Genomic DNA, 16,255 nt, shown 5'->3' on the forward strand with positions numbered 1-16,255 from the left:
GCAACTGAGCTACTAGGAAACATAAACATAACGCCTCATAGCCTATTCTGTGGAAATGCATCAGGAAGAACTTACCATAGAAGTACAACCAGAAATCCAAAAGAGAAGTTTAGAAGAAAAGCAAGTTAACTGCCCCTTCTAGTTCCATTGACCCAGAAAAATATAAATTGGAAGCAGAAAAACAGTATAATTTCTGCTCTTCTCTAACCCAAACAGGACACCGGTAGCTGAGTATGTTGATATCATCTTTTGCAGTTTCTCACAGCACATGAAAATGCTTCTTACATTGGTATCATCAGAAGCCCCAAGGTCAGTTTCCATGATTCCCAGCTAAGTAGGGCATGACTGATATGGATTTTTAGATTGATAGCGATATTGGCATATGGGCAGCAAAGATGGCCAATTACTGATACTTATTATACCGATATTGCTTCTGTGTTTGTGTATTAGGCTTTCCTAGAAAAAAATCAGAATGAAAAGAAAAAGATTAAGTGTATAATATTGCTTGCATCAGACTGTTTACATTTAACATTTAAATATTTTTTAATGAGCATAAAGCACAGAAAATTCTGACATTTGTCACTGTCTTTGAATTGTACACTGCATGTGCTATGGCCACATATGTCTAATTGTTAAATTGATCCTTATAAAGTGTCACACACGTGCGACTAGGAGCGAGCTGAATGGACCAAGTGGAGGTGATTACCCGCTGGGCCAGGGGGTGGCAGGGTGCTCTAAACCTGTTTCTGTTATTTCTGCAGATCAAATACGGGAAAACCTGCCTGATCTGACGTCACTTCCAGTTCCGGCTCCCAGACTGACGTCACTTCCGGCTCCCAGACTGACGTCACTTCCAGTTCCGGCACCCAGACTGAAGTCACTTCCGGGTTACAGACTAAAAATCCTCCATCTTGGCAAACTGAGTTCAGTTCATGCTGGGAACTGAAACAAGCAACATCAGTTGTACAATTTAAATCTTTTGCAGCTAGGAACAATATATGGGTGGCTGCCTCAAACCTTTTTCAGTGTGTTGAGACTCGTTCTTTCACAAAAGATAATAATATAGTCCATGCTGACTTAAATGTGAAGAATAAACTTCACTGACAACAAAGTTGTTATATTATGCACACTCATGTTATGATTATATGAAGTAAGACTTTTTTAAGGGATTAATAAATGACTAAATGAATCAATGCACACATATATATCCCGTGAGATGTGTGCATTGAAGAAATTAATTAAATTGAACTATATTTATCTGCATATACCTGCGTATACTAGGTACTATTTAATGTAGATTATCATTATTAATACCCAGGAGTGTACTTGCAATAGGCTTATCAAGCTTTATTTAAATTTTTTCAGCTTTTATATGTTTTACCAGTTTCATCTGCACATATTATGTAGGATTGACAAAAGATAGAGAACCTATTTATTAGAATTGATAACCTACTAGAATGTTTAAATTTGCATATCTTCCAAACTTGCACTTGTCATGAGATGACACTAACTTGTCACATTAGCACATTCTGAAAACAAACACAAAAGAGCATTGAGGAGAATAATTTAAGGAAGAACACTTGAATACTAGATGAGTAACCATTGGAAAATAAGTAGTATTTGAGTACTTTTTAATAACATAAACAACATAAAGGGACCCATCATAATTCATAATATTTGAAAATGTTAATGATTTTTAAAACAGTAACTGTCCTGAATAAAGGCTGTTTGGGAGCCAAAATATTTCACATTTACTCATGAGCCACACAACCTCATTCACTGAAAAAAGTCAGGATGTCCTTCATAGATTTCTTTTTTCACTTCTGCAGTTTTCTGCTTGCATATATTTTTTTAATCGTAACTTTCAGTAAGTCACAAAATTGGTTTGATAACTTTTCTTTCAGAATATACAGGGTCAAGAGCAAGAGTAACATATGAAACCTATTTGCATTCACATTTTAGGAGATGGAAATACCAGTTTTAAAACACACTATTAAGTTGACAACAAGCATAGCAGGTTGGCATGCATTTACAAGTACTGACAAATAAATAGTCTTATTAAGAAAGTTTATACCTTAGAATGCCAAAAAGTCGGGGGGCAATAAGTATGCCCACACTCGCTTGGCGCCTCTCACCGGGGGCAACTCTAGAGTGGTAGAGAGTCCAGCCCCTCTCAATGAGATTGGTTCCAGAGTCCAAACTGTGCGTCGAGGTGAGCCCGACTATATCTAGCCAGAACCTCTCGACCTTGCGCACTAGCTCAGGCTCCTTCCCCTTCAGAGAGGTGACACACGTCCCAAGAGCCAGCTTCTGTAGCCGAGGATTGGACCACCAAGGTCCCCGCCTTCGGCCACCATCCAACTCACACTGCACCTGACCTCCTTGGCCCCTCCCATAGTTGGTGAGCCCATGGGAAGGGGGACCCATATTGCCTCTTCGGGCTGTGCCCGGCTGAGCCCCATGGGTGTAGGCCCGGCCACCAGGCACTCGCCATTGAGCCCCACCTCCAGGCCTGGCTCCAGAGGGGGGCCCTGGTGACCTGCATCTGGGCGAGGAAAAAACGCCATTCAAATTTTTTCTTCTTCATAGGAGGTTTTTGTTGAACCGCTCTTTGTCTCATTCCTCACCTAGGACCAGTTTGCCTTGGGTGGCCCTACCAGGGGCATAATGCCCCAGACAACAGAGCTCCTAGGATCACTGGGAAATGCAAACCCCTCCACCACGATAAGGTGGCGGTTCGAGGAGGGGAGAATGAGAGGCCACCTGTTTTAAAGTTGAAGTTGAACTGGATGTGGATCTTTCAATGATGATGATTTAAAGCATCCATCCATCCATTATCCAACCCGCTATATCCCAACCACAGGGTCACGGGGGTCTGCTGGAGCCAATTCCAGCCAACACAGGGCGCAAGGCAGGAAACAAACCCCGGGCAGGGCGCCAGCCCACCGGAGGGCGATGATTTAAAGCATACTAGCAAATCACAAAAGAATCGCTTAATATGAAGAAATGGAAAGTGTTGGATTGGCTTAATCAAAGACTTGATTTGAATCCCATTGGAACGTTGTTGGGGGGATTTGATGCGGGTTGAACATGCAAAAAAATAACCACCAACATCTTGCAACTGAAGGGATTTTGTACGAAGGAGTGGTTAAAAATATCACCAAGTCGATGTCAGAGACTGGCGGGCAGTTATGTAAAATGCCTACAAGAAGTCTTTTCTGCTAAAGAGAGCAATACCAGCTTCTGAGGCCAAGGGTATACTTATTTCCAGCACCTATTGATCTATCTATTGATACATCTATTGATAATTTTGTTGAATAAACTGCTTGAAAACACATTTTTTCTGTTTTCATTCAAGTACATCACCTTTATCTGCAGGCACTGTTTGCTTGAAGATCTAATGTTTGCTTGTTCAGATATGTTGAAAAAGTCATCAATTTTCATGGTGTAGACATACTTTTTCTCACATGACTGTATATTTTCTTTATGATTATTACACATAATTAATTTTAACAATTTAAAAATCGTTTTTCTTTTCTTTTGCATTTGATAATGATGCTTCAACTAGAATTTTCAATGGAAAAAGATATTTTGATCATGCACTTACCAGAAAACATCATTCAGATATTTTCCTGTAGTTATTTTATGAGTAAATGCATGACTATTACATGTTTAAAGACTTTTTTTAACCGAAGAAGGGGTTTTAAGCGTCAGTACTGACAAGTTAGTGAAGTGATTTTTGAGAATGACACAAAATGAAGAAACTGAGAACTAACTGGTGGCCATATATCATAGTGACCAGTGGCTGTTTGCTACGGCAGTATAGTGGTGGCCTTTAAAGTAAGATATTGTACATTTTTAGACATTTAATTACGCTAGTTCTATATATACGTTCGGGCTTTATTGAACTGGTTCTAAAATAACATGATATTTTGCAGCTGACAATCCTTTAATTTAGGTAAAATCAGAGTAAAGACAATTATGTGAATATGGATAGATGTTTGTTTTTTGGGCGTGGATACATGTTACTTAATAAATAACTAACCTGACGTAACCAAAGTCCAACTATTCATTCCAAGAAGCAGCTGACGGATTGCCAGTAGTTGGACGTGGTTTATGTCTCGTCTCTCGCCCGTCCCTCTGTCGCTCTCTCTCTCTCGCTCGCTCACTCACTCACTCACTTCCCGACAGAGGAGGAGGACCTGAGAGGAATGTCAAATGTCGATCGATGACTCGGAGCTCCAGTCAAATCTCCGGGCTATTGTCATCTTGGGCCGATTATATGTGCCTGGAAAGACGAAGCAAACATTCTTCGCAGACAGACAAGTGTTCAGGAGTTTTAAAGGCTAAAAAAAGAAAAGCAACCCGCTGAAATGAGTGGCAGAAATGAACGGTAAAGAGAAATCGCACCTTATTATTTAATTATTTCACTTTGTCGTGGTTTCTTTCACGACTCAACTTTTGAAAAGTGTACCCCTAACTTAGCATTCTGTCATTACGGACAAGAAGCATTTAAAGTAAATGTCAAAGTGAGCAGTATACTTGAGTGCCTCTTTTTACACCGTGTATGTTTTTGTTGTCTTTGTTTGTTGGTAAAACGTCAGACCTTTAGCTGCCTTATTATAACGAGTTCACCCACATTGTCTAATAAAGTGAGAAGATCTCCATGCTTTGTCGTTTGGTTGCTTCGTTTTCGGATGAACAAAAACAGTGAATTGAATCACAGCTGTGATTTTGTTGTGTTTAATTATTTAAAACATTTGGATGATGTTCTATGATATTCAGTTTTCTTGTGACCGTGTGACAATAGCATCGATTTACCAATGATTTTTTTACTTCTTTGTACACATGTATTTTTTTTTCGCTCGTCACAAATGCAAAACGAACGAAACAGTGGGCGGGTGAGATTTTAATGGAGACAGTTCTAAGTTTTAAAATGAATGTTCGCATTTCTCATTAGGAGGATAATGTGCCGCTAATCTTACGCCATTTTCTTTGCTACATTCCACACTTTTTGTTTTCTGTAAATTTTGTAATTTGTAACTGGGCCCCTTTTTTAATCTCACGTGCCGCTTTGTTTTTACTGGTAGATACAGGTGGCATTGGCACAGCTTAAACCATGAAACGGGCACTTGATACCAGAATTCAGTCCGGTCCTGTGGCTTTGACTCTTGAAAAATGGGTGGATGGATATTTACTCCTTAGCACATTTTTTTACAGGTATTTCGCATCTCATTAATCAACATTAGTGCATCCCTGCTGTGGTTTAAGCACGATGTGACGACCGTCTCATCCCAGCCGCCCCATTTCTAGACATGCATTTTTATAGCGAGAGCTGCGGTTTGCCTCTGGTTACGCATTTGGAGACGTGGACTAAACTGGCAACATTGTGGTTTAAAGCACACTTCTTTCAGCCACTTGCGGGCATAACTGTTTTAAAAAAAACTATTTACGATTCTATTCTATATGCGACTATAGAATTTTTGATTAAAAATATTACAGGAAAAAATATAAAATATTTGGTAGTGGTGTGTACTACATCAGCACCAGGTGACTGAATTACATTTTCCAGTAGGACAAGGAACTAAAATGACAATGAGGTAAATAGTGTATGGAGTTTATGATTACAAGCAATAACAATAAAGGAAGTATTTTTTGTAAATTTGATCATATTAAATATGGCCTATGGTTCATTTAACCAAATTAGTAGGTAAGGAGTAAGTTCATGCAGTGTTTTTATAAAGGCTTGAGATTATTTTTTTTATTTTAATGTTTGTCTATATGTTGAACAGCAACTAATCCCAAAGATATTTGTCTGTTGACTGTGATTTGTTACAGATTGAAGGCTTTCTGAATATGATCACTAGGTGCTTGCAGTCCAGTAGACTTGCTGCTCTGATTTGCATGAACAGGAAGTGTTGTACAAAACAAAAAATTAAGTGTGTAAAAATGGCAAGTAAAAAAGTAAAATTGTAGTTGCATGCTTGTCATTTATGCACCACCACAGGCTTTAAGCATTAGCATTCGCTTGGACATTATGTGGCCAGTTCAGGCTCCACATTCAGAGAGGGAACCATCCGTCCATTATGCAACCTGCTATATCCTAACTACAGGGTCACGGGGGGTCTGCTGGAGCCAATCCCAGCCAACACAGGGTGCAAGGCAGGAAACAAACCCCGGGCAGGGCGACAATGCACCTAACCTGCATGCCTTTGGACTATGGGAGGAAACTGGAGTACCCGGAGGAAACCCACGCAGACACGGGGAGAACATGCAAACTCCACACAGGGAGGACCCACTGTGCCACTGTGAAGAGGGAACCAACCATGCCAAAAAGTTTTACGGTTTGCATTTGGAGTAAAGACCTGTTGGTCGCAAATTGATGGTGAAAAGCAATGTAATAAAAATATACACTGAATCCATTTAATACAGGTGAACCCTTTCACTTTTTTAATCCAGAAACAAATAATAGAGCCTAAGTTGTACAAAGCCTTATGTTTTGACCAGAGGTGGAAAATTTTGCTTTGGGTTTATCTAAGACAAGGTTGCATGTCTATTTGCTCCTTATAACAATATAATCCTTTGTTTTTCTGTCTGTGGACATTTGGTAGTTATGAATGACTGCATTGTATGGCATCAGATTTCCTGTTAACTAGCTTTAGTGACTGCTATTAGGGGGATATATGGAACATTTTTATTAGCCTTGCTAAATTACTTTGTTATACCCTTACCATTTACAGTATATTATAAAAGGTGACATAATTAAGCCTGACCAAAAATAAGGCACTGATGAACTTTGGTAGCTGTTTCAGAAGTAATCCAGAAAATTGCAAATAAAATTTGGAACCTCAAGTAGGTGAGAAGCTAAATGAAAAGAATAAATTTTAAATAGCAAAATGTAATTAATAAATATTGGATTATGAAAGCAGTTCCTCATCCAGCACATATACGCAGTCTGTTTAATTATTTGGGTATTCATGTTTGCATGCATTACATCTTTCTGTGCAATACTTTCATATGGTTAAGAATCATAACATTTTTCATTCTTGTCAACTTTATCAAGTAAGACATGTTAATCTATTGCATATTTCCTTCTTATGTGCACATGTACAATAAGACACTAATTTAGTCATTTCAATACTGCCATGTTCTAAACCAGCAGGATCAGTTCTACAGACATCCACCACGTAACTGAATTGTGTATGTCTAACTCCGCACTCCATTTTGTTTCATTGTGTTGATCTTGTTTGGACTGTGTAGGTCACAAGGCCAGAAAGTTCTATCCAGTGAATGCCATTCCTGTGTTTGGCTTCTGGAGTTAATAATGGTCTGCTTCATCTTCTTAGTTAGGTTCGGTTGGGTGTTTTTTAAAGTCACGCAGCAATCAATGTTGAGTCACTGCTTGCCTTTACACTGTCTTTGATCAGTTTATTAAAGACTGTCCAACTAGGGCTACAGGCCTCCTCACAAATTTAAGGATCTTTGTGAAGCATAAGCTCTTCTGTTTATTCCAGTATAATGATTCTAGAAGGAGGTCAGTGTGACTCTTTAGTGTTGTGTGGAAGGTGGCAGTGGTGCAACTGGACTGGCAGACTACAGTAGTTGTCTTCATTTCCCAAAAATGGGACTAGAGAGTGTGTTTTCTAAGTGTTTTCTCTTCTCAGACACTTTGGGGAAAGGTCAGCAGTAAAATATAAGAAATGTGACTCCAACTGTTACTCTGATATCTGATTTAAAGGGAACAATGCACAGCCTTTATTGGCAGTTGAACAGTTGACTAACTGCGTGGATATTGTAAGGGTCAAGGGCTTTGGATGGAAAAGGCCGAGGTTGGAAAAGATATTTTGTAGGGTTTGGAGTATTTCAGTCCACTGCTGTGCACCTTTCCTTCTGTATTTGTAGAGCTAGAATTGATTGAATCAAATCGGTTTAAGGTCAATAAGCACTCCCATAGGCTTATGTTTTTTGTCTCATTTGCATGTGACCCATATCCTATTTTCAAAAGGTTAACATTAAAATCTTCCCTTCTAGATTTCTTTTCAGGTAGTTTTGGTGATGGTACACCAAATATAATAGTTTATTTGCTCTAGGGTATAATTTCTTCAATCATCACTAAGGGTAAAGGACAAGGGCTAAATTTTATTTTGGACAAGGGGAGATTCTCCCTTGTATTTCCAAAGGGTGGGGGTTTCTTAGTTTGGGGGTTATTTCAGAGTAAGTTTGATATAATCCTCATGGACTACCTCAGTTATGTTAACATGTGCACATACTCAGTTTATTCATTTTGTGTTCAGTAATTGGAAAAACAAATTCTGCTTAAATGTACAGTATATTAATAAAAGCAAAAATGATTACAGCATATCAGTACAGCCAGAAATAAAAAATAACAAGATATTTCAGTAAACCTTCATTTAAAATCTCACAATTACAAAAAAAACAACATTTTTTTAACCTCCCGTTTGTCAACACGTCAGTTTGTCAGGACTCTAGGTTATGATGTTTTCTATTCTGTGATTAAAACTGCTTAGCAACACTTAATGAAAAAACTGTTTATAATTCCAGCTTTCAAAAACTATTGATGGTATAATTTTTCCAATCTCCTCCTCCTCTTCTTCTTACTTTTTTTTTATTATTATTAAAAAGTGGAATTGTAAGACTGACTTTATGCAGTGAAACTTCTCAAATTACTGTAACAACTGCCTTTTTTTTCCTCTCACGTAAGCAGTCAGACTTTTGCTGTGACTTATGCCATTGGGTTCATCCAAAATTACCCATAGAGCAGAACTTTGATAATGTACTTCTAATTTAAGGCAGCTTCCAAATCACTTATGTGCCATTTGGGGTTTTATTGCATTTTCAGATTGTCATTGTACTATAAAGGCCAGATGTTTGGCTTCAAAAACACAATGAGCATAATACATGTGCTAATTTATTTTCAGCAGATTACTAAAGTGTTTTAGTAACCCTGCTAAGTGCATCACAGTGATTATGTTCTGCTATTACCATAAATGAAATTTTGTCATTAGAGTGACCTATCATGTTTCAAAGTGGTGTTTTGAACAGATACTGTATATACACATATCCAGCAAACATGGAGTTTTGGAAACACTTAACCAGTAATTTTATTTTGGAATGACTATATAGAGCAAGCACATTTTGTTACTGATTCAAAGTAGCCACAAGTACAGCCACTTTGTTTTAAAAATATCATAGTTTTTACCTGCTACATCTGTAGCTAACACTGCCTATGTAAAGGATCCAGGTTTATAGGTGCCCTTGTGAGTGTTTCTTCTGCATACTAAAAATGTGAATGTTGAATAGGTTGGCAACTGTAAATTGTACCCGTATGGATAAGGGTGGGTATGTGTGTGTCCTGCAGTGAGTTGGCATCTCATCTAAGGTTCATTCCCACCATATGTCTAGTGCTGCCATGATAAGCACTAATTACCTATAGCCTATGAACTGGAAAATGGATGGATGGCTGGACAGACAACTGTTGCAACATCTTACACATTCAGAGGATGAATCCAAAGACTCTGTTACCTCTGTTCTTGGACTGCTGACTGTCTTTATCTTAATCATATGCTTTGGCTAATAAATTAATGAGATTGTAAGTATAAGCAGCTAAAATTAGGTTCCACTTCGGAAATGCAGGGCTCACTCTCTGCTTTAGGGTGATTTAGTTTATCAGTCTTGGGGAATGTCAGAGTGAGAAGAGTTAACTGCTGATTGAGTTTGGGCATCTAGGATGAATGCTCCTTTGGCACCTATTGGGTTGGTATGCTGGGCACAACATAGTGAGAGGAAATACTGGAGGGTTTGTATTTCTGAGGTGGCTTGGGAGCTCTAGGGAATTCTTCAGGAAGAGCTGGAGACTGTTGCTGGGGAAAGGGAGGTCTGATCAGACTGCCTCAGCCTGTTACCACGGCGACCCTCACCAGAGCAAGCAGATGGAAAATAAGAATGATAAGAATGAGAGGTGAATGAATGAATGAATACATGCAAGTATTAATAGATTTTCCATTTAATTAAATTAGCCTTTCTTAAATGGGCGAAGTATGCCTTGAAAGGATGTGTAAACTTGGATGGTAAAACAAATGTACCACATGGCTTATTAATAATTTTGAAGGTGCAATGATTAATTGGTATGAGTATTTCTGCTCTATCAGAGTTTGAAAAAAATTTAAGGTGATTTGATTTTCTACGGAAAAATGTCTTGGTCGATCAGGGCGAGGATAAATATGTAATTATAATTATCACATTTTCTCGCAATGCCTATTCAAGGTTAAAACAAAGAAAGCAAAATGTGTTTAATATAAATGTTAGTGATGTCAGTTCTAATGTCTTAGATTTTATGGACAATACTTAATCAAATTTTTAAAATATTGAGTGATTCTTAACCATATGAAAGTATTGCACAGCAAGATGTGTCTACTGCTATCTACCAAGTTGCTTAATAGATAGGTAGGTTGCCTATTATGGAAAAGTTAAAAAGTGGCACCTTGATCAAATATAATTTTACTTTAATCTAAACAATTACTCAGCATGAAAATAATAGTTCATTTATGTTTCCGGATATTGCTTATCACTCTCAAGTTATCGTAGAGCACAGAAAATAGACAACAAATCAGCATGCTACATAAAGATATCCTAAAGTAATTCTGGGTAAAAATAAAAGAAAAAATGAAGACAAGCAAATTCACAAATCTTGAAATTTTGAGAAATGATAAATCTTTTATAATCTGAAGAATGTGCCAGTGACCTCTAATTGAGTGTGCTCACTTTTTTTTGAAGAGATCATAGGACGCAGGTGGGTTTTGTGTTATATGTTGAGATTGGCTGCCCTTTCTGTCTGGTGTTTTTTTTCTTTTTCTTATTTCAAAAAAAACTATAGCATAGAGGAATTACAATTATGATTTTATATTCCATTTTTTTTTATTTCAGTTGTCATTTGTTGGCATATCATTTTTGTTGTTAAAATATATATTTTACTGTGTATAGTTCAATAAGTTGGCCTAAATATTTAGTAGTTATGAAAGAATAATGTGATCATTTGCAACTTAGCATAATTTTATAATGGCTTAGTCTGTCTTTCCTTGTCCACATTTTTGGTCAAATAAAGGTAGCAATTTGCCTAGAAATAATAAGTAAATAACCTTGTGATGTAAGTAGGGGTGGGCGGTATGACCAAAATTCTATATCACGGTATTTTTCTAAATTATCCCGGTTTCACGGTATTTGACGGTATTTTTTTTCCCATGCATGAGTGGATGTTAAACACATTTTCCAGTGCAATTACTGGCTAAGAATAACCTATTCCACTGTCAAGAGCATTGTACATTGTACAAAAAAAAACATTTTAATGTGCACACAAGTATTAATACAGCTTTGCATTGCCCCATAAAGTGATACTTTTCAAGGGGGTGGCACTAATGAAGAGAAGGAAATCACATTGCATGACAGATGCAGTCAAAATATAGAACCTTTTTATTTAACAAATTTTGCAAAAACTTAAATTAGAATTTTGACAACATATTTTCAACCATCCAAAGAGGTATTTAGACTTAGGAAAATATCCAGAAGTGCTTGTCAAAAGTTGTATTGCACTGAACATGTCTTAGAAAAGGAATAAATAAATATTTTTTGTAAAACAACTACACTTTCTGTTAATGTTAACAATCTCTGTCCACTGACACGTTAAAGTGACTTTTTAAACAACTTTACCATCATTAAACTGCATAATATTTAAACTAATAAATAATAACAATAAAATAAATAATTGTATTATTACTGATAGTTGCACTATTACTTCAAGGCTTCAAACGCCCAGGTGCATTACACAGTATTCACCAAATTAAAATAAAATAAAACAAGTGCAATCTTGGTGATGACATCTTTACCAACTGAACTATCATTTAGGCAAACTGCATTAATATGGACCTTACTTCAAGCTAAGCTGTATACATAAATAATACAAATGCAACTTGCATTTATAATGCTATTTGTGGTATAGCCCTACGGAATCGTATTAGGGCCACGGTGAAGAAAAAAAAATACGGACACGGTGAAGAAAAAAAAATACGGACACAGGGAAGAAAAAAAAAACTATATGTCGAGAATAAAGTCGACATTTCCACTCTATTCTCATAGTTTACTTTATAATTAAAGTAGAATGTCGTAAACTAAACTTCATCCTAAAATCATTGTTTAATTTACTAGATTTTCTCAAACCTCGTCATAAGTTAATGTAGCACATTAAATGCTTTGTGTTGTGTTCCTACGCTTCTTAAACTGACTTCCTCTGCACTAAGAGGAGACAGCCATCACCATACAGAATCCATTCACTATATGATATTCCTGCTCTCTGAAAATTTAGAATGCTAAGATAAATAGTTGATATAATTTTCATGGTGAAATGCATTAAAGCAGGTATTAAAGATGCACGGTAGTGTGGCGGTAGTGCTGCTTCCTCACAGTAAGGGGTCCCCGGTGTACGTTCAGTGTAGAGAACTTTATGGCAGGTGTGACGAGGCTCTGAAAAACTGGATGTATGAATGGGTATCGCACAGGTTTAACTTAAATATTGTTTAAATGTTGGGTTTGTGATCTGGTGGTCGGAGAGACGAACACAGAATTCAATGGATGTTATTCTGAGCAGGCTTTCTTTATTGCACGCGTGCTGTCTCTATCTGAGGTACCAAAACCCCAATTTCTATCCTTCCTTTTTCTTTCTCCACATAACCAATCACCACATGATAAATGTCTTTGTGAAATTAAAACTAGTTATAAATTTAGCCCATGGAGTGTTCAGAACTTTAAAAATATCTTCGTTATACATGTTTAATTATGCCATCCATTCAGGGTTGTGTCCATCCCTGAACGAGTTGCCAGTACATTGCAGGATGAATACGAGCAAAACATACACTAGCAAGGTCAATATAGCATAACAAAACCCCACATCCTACATGACTTTGAAAGGAAACTGAAGCACGCCGAGTAAACCCACCAGAAAAACATGCAAATGCAAGGCAGGGTACACCCGGGACACCCTTGCTGCGAGGCAGCAGTGCAACCTCCACGCCGCTGTGCCCCCACATGATTAATACATGCTTTAATGCATTTCACCATGAAAATTATATCAAGTATTTATCTTGGCATTTTAAATGTTCAGAGAGCATGAATATCATGTGAATGGATTCTGTGCGGCGATCGCTGCCGGTGCCTCCTCTTAGTGCAGAGGATGTCAGTTTAAGAAGCTCGGGGAACACTTAACACAAAGCATTTAATGTGCTATATAACTTATGATGGGGTTTGAGAAAATCTAGTAAATTAAATATTCATTTTACGATGAAGTTTAGTTTACGATGTTCTACTTTAATGACAAAGTACGAGAATAAAGTCAACATGTCACAATATTACACAGTACCTAGGTACATTACACTGTATTGAAAACAAATAAAACAAGTAAAACTTGGCTTGCAGTATTATCCAGTAGTATAGAAACAGTATTTACACATCTGACCTTTTAAAACTAAAGCATCTCCAGGCGACAGATGTGACTCCTTTTTTTTGGCTCTTTGTCCATTTTCACTGCACGGCATACCTATGCTACCGCCCACTATTTGGTGGTGTAGCAGTGAAAAAGAGCCCTAGTGCAACAAATCTGTGTTTAGCGGTGTAGCAGTGAAAAAGGTCCCCACTTGAACAGTTTCCTGCTGCACCACGTTCCGAACGTCGTTTAGGCAATTTAAACCGGTGTTGCGGTATAAGAAAAATCCGTATCATAAAAAAAATAAAAAACGGTTTTCGGTATGAACCGGTATACCGCCCAGCACTAGATGTAAGATTATTTTGCAAGTATCTGTTGCGCTATTATTGAGCATGTCATAGAAACTAAATGTATACATTTGAAGTTTGCTGTTTTCACTGACATTACGGGGAGCGTACAGCTTTGTGAAGCATTGTGTTGCATTCTATTTTTTTTTTTGTCCTGATATGTTTTTGCAGCTGACTTAATGTTTGATGTCTGGAAAATTTTACGCTGAAATTTGGCTCTTATCTGGAATAAAGCACAAGCATTTTTGAATTGGGTAGTTTTTTTTTTTTGCACTGAATGTTAACTTCCTACCAAGCTGTAATTGATTGCACCTATTTTTACAATAGTGTAATATTTAAGGACAAATCGGACAACCCAAAAGCAAGTTAAAACACGAACAGTGTGAAAATTCTATAAACAAATCCAAAATGTCAAAAATATTGAATAACATAAAATTGATAAATTCAAAGTGAAATCATAATATCTTAAATCATTTTGAAATGCACAAAGAAGTAGACAAAACAAATAATGAAGAGTAGTGCATACAAAACATTAGATTTGCATCGTGATTTTTATCATACTAAAAATGAGGCTTCACAAGTGTGTTGTTCACTTTAAACATAACCTTCCATGATTTGTACTTGACCAAGTGTTCTAAGTTTCACAATATTCTTTCACTTCTCTTAATTTCAGTCTGGCACATTAAGGGATTAGTTCACTGCGACCTTTAGGCTTTTTTCATAAGGAGTACTTGCAAGTTTTGGACACCTATTGTGTAATTATATCTAATATTTCTTTACTTACTATGTGTTAAAACTTGCATTTATTCACATTAAATGGCATGTGCCAAATATCTGCCCACATTTAAATTATATTGCTCTCATTCTGTTTTGATTTTTGCCTCAGTGTTAACATCACCCAATTTAGTCCCATGCACCAAAACTCTTTGCTTTCTGTGTTTTAAACCAGTTTTCCACTAATCTTAATAATGTACGTTGAATTCCCAGTTGTTTTATTTTTATCACTCACATGTTACCTTATCGAAAGCCTTTTAATAATCTGGATAAATACTGTATGTCCTCCTATCATTAAATGGTTTTGTTGTTTTCTTGTAAAATTATAGTAGGGGTCCCAAATTCAGTCCTAGAAGGCCACAGTGATAGCAGGTTCCGTTTGATACTTGCCAATAATGGAGCTTGATATCTTGTTGTGTGGTTTGTTAATATTTTCATTATTATACAGTGTATATATATTTTTCTCTTTGAGGATATTGGCTAGGATATGTGCCCCGGAGCATACTATTTTTTCTCAATTCCAATTTTGTCTCTTCCATTTCACTTTATGACAAACACACATGTAAATGTGACCAAGTTAGATAGTGAGTCACTGGCCTATTTGTCATTTTGTTTCACAGTTAATTAGCAACTAGTTTAAATTTGAGAGTAAGTAAAACAGTGAATCTAGCTGTTTAAGACTTTACAAAAATAACAGAGAAACTTAACACACAATTAACTTAAATGAAGACAAAATATTATTTGAACATTAATTGAGTGATGGCTTCTAATTAAGAAATTAAGTTGGAAGAAAAACTCACAGCTACTTTCACCCAACTGGACTGAACATGGTAATCCCTACATTGCTACACATTTGTGAAACATGCTCACCTCCACTTAATCAAATGTTGACATCAGCTAAAATACTTTTGCCTTTTAGTAATTTAATAAAAGATATCTGTGATGCATATTAAGCTAACTGGCCTAAAATTACATTCCCTTATCACCTTTTTATACAACAGGGCAGTGTCCTTAATGTGCCATAGCCATACCCCACTATGCGATTTCTTTACTGGATTTTTCCTTTGCAGTTTCTTGGTGATTGTGAGTGACTGAAAATGGCAAGACATAAAACTGTTAACGAGAATTGTAGTTGTAGCAAGGCAAAGTATAAAATTGGCAGATGCAAAACCAAAAATGAAAGTCAAAAAAGAAAATTAGGAAACCCGAAATGAGGTTGGTGCTTGGCCTGCCTGAAAAGTAAATTAACTAATGCTAAGAAGTTGTATTTTTTATGCAACAGAAGGATGCTTTATACTTGAGCTGTAGCCATATTTATACAGGGGCATCTGGTGATGATATTGAATCAACAAATTGGGGTCATGTTATTCATCAATACAGTAATCCCTCCTCCATCGCGGGGGTTGCGTTCCAGAGCCACCCGCGAAATAAGAAAATCCGCGAAGTAGAAACCATATGTTTATATGGTTATTTTTATATTGTCATGCTTAGGTGTCAGATTTGCGCAGAAACACAGGAGGTTGTAGAGAGACAGGAACGTTATTCAAACACTGCAAACAAACATTTGTCTCTTTTTCAAAAATTTAAACTGTGCTCCATGACAAGACAGAGATGACAGTTCAGTCTCACAATTAAAAGAATGCAA

At 36.9% G+C, this 16,255-nt stretch overlaps 1 protein-coding gene across 7 annotated transcripts in view; it reads left to right on the plus strand.

The window, feature by feature from the left end:
• The first annotated feature begins 4,193 nt into the window (after positions 1–4,193).
• pam (peptidylglycine alpha-amidating monooxygenase) overlaps positions 4,194–16,255 on the plus strand; it is a 392,585-nt gene continuing 380,523 nt past the window's right edge. For 3 of the 7 annotated variants that reach the window (XM_028805293.2, XM_028805296.2, XM_028805297.2), the window contains exon 1: positions 4,194–4,393. The gene's annotated coding sequence lies outside the window, so the exon portion shown is untranslated. The remainder of the gene's footprint in view (positions 4,394–16,255) is intronic. The other 4 variants (XM_028805295.2, XM_028805298.2, XM_028805300.2 and 1 more) reach the window with 2 other exon arrangements.

Source organism: Erpetoichthys calabaricus, chromosome 7 (genome assembly GCF_900747795.2).
Source record: "Erpetoichthys calabaricus chromosome 7, fErpCal1.3, whole genome shotgun sequence".
Lineage (NCBI taxonomy): Eukaryota > Metazoa > Chordata > Cladistia > Polypteriformes > Polypteridae > Erpetoichthys > Erpetoichthys calabaricus.